Source organism: Echinops telfairi, unplaced genomic scaffold, assembly GCF_000313985.2.
Source record: "Echinops telfairi isolate 266 unplaced genomic scaffold, ASM31398v2 ScPeMD7_7469;HRSCAF=8507_1, whole genome shotgun sequence".
NCBI classification, from domain to species: Eukaryota; Metazoa; Chordata; class Mammalia; order Afrosoricida; family Tenrecidae; genus Echinops; species Echinops telfairi.
In genome coordinates, this window is record NW_022111373.1 from 122,088,305 (window position 1) to 122,094,580 (window position 6,276).

Sequence of the window (6,276 nt, forward strand, 5' to 3'; positions counted from 1 at the left end):
GGGCTTTGGGTCTCCACTCTGTTCTCCCCCTCATTCACATTGATATGATTTTTTGTTCTGGGTCTTTGACGCCTGATATCTGATCCCATCAACACCTCATGACCACACAGATTGGTGTGCTTTTTCAGCAGCCATTTTGAATGAAAAAAATGTTACTTCTGTTAGGTGCCTTCTAGTCAGCTCCTCCTCCTAGCTGCAGCACATACAAAGAACTGTTGGCCTACCCTCACAATGGCTGCCATGCTTCACTCCATTGTTGCAGCTCTCAAGACATCTCCTTAAAGGTTCTACTCCTTTGTGTTGACCTTCAACTTTACGGGATACGCTATACTTCTCCAGAGACGGGTCTCTCCTGATTATTGAATATGCCATTGAGTTGGTTTGGGCTCATAACTACCTATGTACAATTAAAAAAACAACAAGCAAACAATTCTGTGTCATCTTAAAATGTTGTTTGATCCCACTGTTGCAGCTAGTGTGTCAATTCTTCTTGACTAGGGTCTTCTATTTCCCTTCCCTGCTACTTTACCAAGCATGCGATCATTTCCCAGGAACTTTTCTAGCATGATAATAGGCCCAATGTACGAGACAACAGTTTTCTCCTTGTATTTAAGGAGCATTCTGGCTGTACTTCAAAGTCAGATCTGTTACTCCTCTTTGTAGTTAATGGCATTTTCAATATTCTAGGCACCACCATAATCCAAATGCATCAATTCCTCTCTCATCTTCCTTATTCAATGCCAGACTTTCATATGATCTTGAAATGATTGAAAATATAAGGGTTTTACCAGGCCTACCTTAGTCCTCAAAGTAACACCCTTGCTTTTCAACACTTTAAAGGAATCTCATGCAACGGATTTACCCAATGCAATGCACTACATGCTCCTTTGAGTCCTGCTTCTGTGAGCACTAATCGGCACCTAAAAACAATATTAACTCTTTCAGTTTCTTATAGTACTTGATTGTAGGAAGGGAAGTGAAGTTTCTTGCTTCGGCTTTTCTACCCACAGTCTGTCTAACCCCCCTCAGTAACTGCATCTAGCCACACAATAATGTGTAAAGGACTGTACTCATGAAGGAAAAACCTTACAATTCCACTTTATATTATAGTGATATATCTAAGAATTAGGAACAGTTAATCCAATAACCATTCCAAGAGATGCCAGTGAAGCACACATGAGACACAGGACTGCCGTGTCAGTGGCAATGGAACATGAGACAGAGCAGGGCAATGTCCCTGAGACCATGAGATAGCAGTGGGCTTCTCAACTTACGGATCGATTAAAGCTGATGCCCTCAGTCAAGAGACTCAGGTGCCTTGTGGGCATTTTTCAGCACTAAGGGGGTGTTGTAACACTTGCTAGAGTAGAGCAGAGGCGGAGAGGCGGAGAAGCTGATGACGGAACCTGCAAGCATGGTTGAGAAGAGGTGGACAAAAGGACAGGATCCTTAGTGTTATCTGATATTGATTTGTAGTTACTTGTTAACTGTCTAAATCTCTGTGTGGATGTTGTATAATTATTGCAAGGAGTTTTAAAACCTAGAAGAGAAATATCACTTTCTCTTGTTAAGAATGGTTGGTGTCCAAATAGGATGAAGAGGAATGGAGCAAATAGATATGTCTGGACTCCGACTCATAGAAATCATATTTAGGTAGACATAGAGCTTGATTCTCCTTCCTCAACCCCCGGCCCCCCCAAACCATTTCTTCTAGCAAGGTCTTGAATCTGAATCCTGAATCAATTTTGCTATATATACATTAGAATATGTAGACATGAAAGTACATTCTGCTGATGTTTAGGATCATTTTTATAGACTCCCCAAGAGTGTGCAAATGGGTTGAAATGCATGCAATTGTAAGATTATTTTTTACCCATTAACATGCAAATTAGATAAGTCAAAACTTGAGCAGACTTTTTTATAAGTTGTTTCTACACAGCACCTCAAAGAACAGCCCCACTCCAAAAGCGAAGGCATGGTCCTATCTGATTATATCACTGCACATTAAATTGAAGAATGAGTTTTAAAAAAGGACAAAATAAATAAAAATGAAATCAACACATATCATTTTAAGAATATCTAAATTTACTTTTCATCTTTTTCAGAAAGTTAACTGCAATGACTGATGGTTCTTTATTCCGTATGTTTCCATTATATTATGAAATCCTGTGAACTCTAAATCACTATTGTACTTTCAAAATACATATGCATAATCATAATATGAATTTAGAAATAGAAATACGTCAACCTTTATAAGATTCTCTAGCACAATTTTTAAATTATAATAAGCCAGTAAGTCACTCACCTGTCCACTGCTGTTGAATCAACTCTGACTCATAGAAAACCTTTAGGACAAAGTAGAACCGCACCGTGGGGTTTCTGAGCCTGTGAATAGTTAAGGAAACAGACTGGCTTATCACTGCTGTGGAACAGCCGGTGTGTTCAAATTGTCGATCTTTCTTAGCATCTTAATGCTTATCCAATTGCTTTGCCTGGGCAACTTGTAAGTCATGAGAAACTTGTTTATAAAACTCCTGAACTTATAGGTAGAACTATGTTAAATAAATGAAGGATGTGCTAAACAACCCTGAAGTTGGCTTTGACACCACGATCTAAGATCAAAGAAGTGACACTGTAGTTAATCTTTGTAAAACTGTGCTTGAGAAATCAATCTAAACAATCTCTGTAACTTCTAACTCTGAAGGGAAAAATGTGATATTCAGTTAATCTCTAACCTTGAAGAAAAGACATAATAAACTAGTGTTTGGCATCTCCCTGGTCCTTGTGTGTGAGGTCAAGGTAAGAATTTCACTAAGAGAAAGCATAAGTAGAAGGATCCTTCTGTAGTCTCTTACCGCCAGTTACTTGAGACTCTGCCTGCCTTAGTAGATCACACACTATGCTGGGAGATTTCTTGAAACAGAGAAAAGACTTAAATTCAAAGATCTGGACTATAACAACTGAATTGACATTATAATTAATTCTATTTCTCTTCTTAATGAATATTATGAGAGTAACTTGTGTATTTTCCCATGATTATCTTACTATAAAATAAACAAATATATGCATAAATAATCAAAGATGTCCCTATTATATTCAAGATAAAATTCTACATATGTTTTTAGTGTTCTCTTAAGCATAAAATGATTTATTTTAATGAAAATAATGCAATACTTTATTCATTGGATTTTCATGGAAACCTATGACGAGAGTGCTCCTTAGACTCTTAGAAGCACAGATGGAAAGGGTTCTTCTCACATGTAAGGAGAAACCACTCCCTGGAGAAAGACGTCGTGCTTGGTAAAATGCAGGGGCTACATAAAAAAGAGACTATCCTGGACAAGATGGATTGGTACAGTGGTTTTGACAATGGGCTCAAGCATAGGAATGCTCATGAAAATGGTGCTGGTCTCGGCAGCATTTCATTCTATTGTGCATCAGATTGCTGTGGTTTAGAGCTGACTCAGTGGGACCTAACACTGACAACCTTACTTCCGGGTGGAAGTGCTGCCTGAAGAAATAGAATTCAGGTGGGCCAGAAGTGTCATTCTTTGGGGAAAAGAAAGTTAAAAAAAACATTGAGAAATCATTGACTCAAGCTCAAAGTAATCTTTAAAGAATATCACAATAGTTTCCACCTGTTGAGAAAATGGCAGATAAGCAAAGTCTTTAAGGTGTTAGGGAAAATCAAAATGGTGCAAACATTTTACCATCACTTGACAATGGCCAAATGTAAAAACTTTAAACTTAAAAGACATAGAAGTACCTTTTGAAGGTAGGGTATTTCTTTTGTTTTCAGTACCAATGAATATTACCCTGAACTGGGGGAAACTTCTGCTTTTAAGTTCAGATCTGACTTTTACCTACAGTCAAAAATCAATCCAGCATGGGTGAATCTATAAAGGCAGTAACTGGATTAATGGTTCCTTGGTGGTATGGCAGGGGAATTTGCAGGGAAATGAGCAGCTAATAATAAGAAATAAAAAGAAGAAGAAAATGATAATAAATAATTATAAAAATGACTCTGGTAATGATTCTGCCACACTTCTTGATATGATTGAATTATTGAATTGTATGATATTGGGGTTATGTCCCAATAGAATTTTTTATAAAAATAATGTTGTCCCCAGCATTAGAAAGACTTATGCTTCAACCTTTAGTCTATAAATTGCATGATCACAATTACATTTATAAAAATTAATCTATGAATAAATAAAGAGAAGAGAGAGACAAGAGAAAGGTAAATGGTGGTCTTGTTAGGTACAGGAGTTGGTGTGGACTCATAGCAACCCCATGTACAAGAGAGAGGCAGACGTACAGGTCCTGCATCATTCCTTTAATCATTTGTACGTCTTTACCTATTTCTGAAATCCATCTCATCGAGGGTCTTCCACATCTCATTGATTCTATGCTTCACTAAGCATAATCTCCTTTTCTAGGACCTCGTGTTTCCTAAACTTATGTAGAAACTACTTGAGAGGGCCTCTCACCACCATAGCTACTAAGGAGATAATAAACCCATGCAGACATACAGAAGACAAGCATAATACATACATACACACATACACACATTGATTGTAAGAATCCTGTAGTATCTATGTAGACTATTTAAGAAGCATTTCTAGCCTTTCAAGTAAATTACTTACATCCTTATGTGGAAGTCCTCCTGGCAAACTAAAGTTCTCACCGTACCTCAGTTCCCTTTCAATCAGTGGACCTAAATTATTTGCCATCACTTTACTACTGCACTCTTTCCTCTTGTTTATCTCCTCCACTGATGAGTCTAGTACACTCATTTACTTTCAAATAAGCAAAGTGGTTGTTCTTTGGATACTTTGCACTAGTTGAGGCTAATGAGTCATGAAATTTCAGAAATTAAAAAAGATGGAGTTTTTTTAGTCTGGTCTTCCATTCTGTCTCAGGTGTACTGTTTTCTTTTGTTTGTTTTTTATGCTTCTCTGGTGGGGCAGTAGTTATGAGTTGGGCAGGAATCTGCATGGCTCATAGTTTGAAACCACCAGCAGACCTGCAGGAGAAAGACTGGGCTTTCTACTGTAAGCTTGGTCCATCTCTGAAACCCTCAAATCAGTGATGAGTCAGCATTCACTCCGTGGCAGTGGGTTTGAGTTTCATATTTTGTTTGGCTTATGCTATTGAGAATATACACAGTAGAGACTGAGAAAATAAATTGATGAAATTTTCATCAATTCAGCACTGACTCCATGTACCATTTAGTCCTACCTAGCCATTTTTATTTCCCTTATTAAAAAAATCTCACTGTCCCCTAAGGTTCCTATCTAATCTTTTGAATTGCTATTTTAAATTGTATCTCATATGGATAGTTCTTAAAAGATCATAATGCTCAAGGGAGATTTTAACTCAGTGGCATGCAGTTAATTACTTCATATGGCCCTTCTAGGTATAGTCCTCCATTGTGTAATGTATTGTAAATGCTAGCCTCTGTACCTGTGATTATAGTTCCATTTCAGAGTTCGTTATCTGGTAGGCTAATAAGGTAAGATTAAGGTTGACTACATTTTGATTCTTCACTTTATTCGAAGATTTGACTCAATTTTTTTTTATTGTTGAAGACTGATATTTGTGTTAAGACCAAAACCTCTACTATTCCCTTAATAGAAAAGCCATCAGTTACCTGATTGAGAAAAGACCTGACTGATGTTATTCCTGGGCTGGCTAAGATGATAAACAATTATATTGTCCTCTACATAAGCTTTTGCCATTTGCTATGTTTATTTATTTTCCTCCTATTCCTGCTCTCTCTGTATTCCTATGTTGTTCCAGATGAATAAATATAAATAGCTATGCATTGGATGACTTCTAATACCCAAGCAATGATACAACAAATCAGAAAGCATAAATGAAATACTAAAGGTAATCTTGTTACTACCATTGAGTCAATTCTGACACTTAGTGGCCCTGTAGGACAGAGTAACACTGCACCTTTGGGTTTCTAAGATTGTAACTCCTTATGGGAGTCCCAGAAAAATGAGCGGTGTTTTTGAACTTCTGGCTTTACAGTTAGCAACTCAACCTACTCTATCATTAGGCTCCTTTATAAACCATTACGTCAATTAATATTAGTTCTATTAACTTGAAAGTACCTTGAAGTGATAACCCTAAATCTCCATCCACAATCCAAAGAATCAAGTCTAATTTATAGAGGTATAAACATAGTCATGTGCATATAGAATATTTTAATATATGTTGATAGGGATATGGAACTATATCTATAGGTTAAGTGTTAAGGTAGCAGAT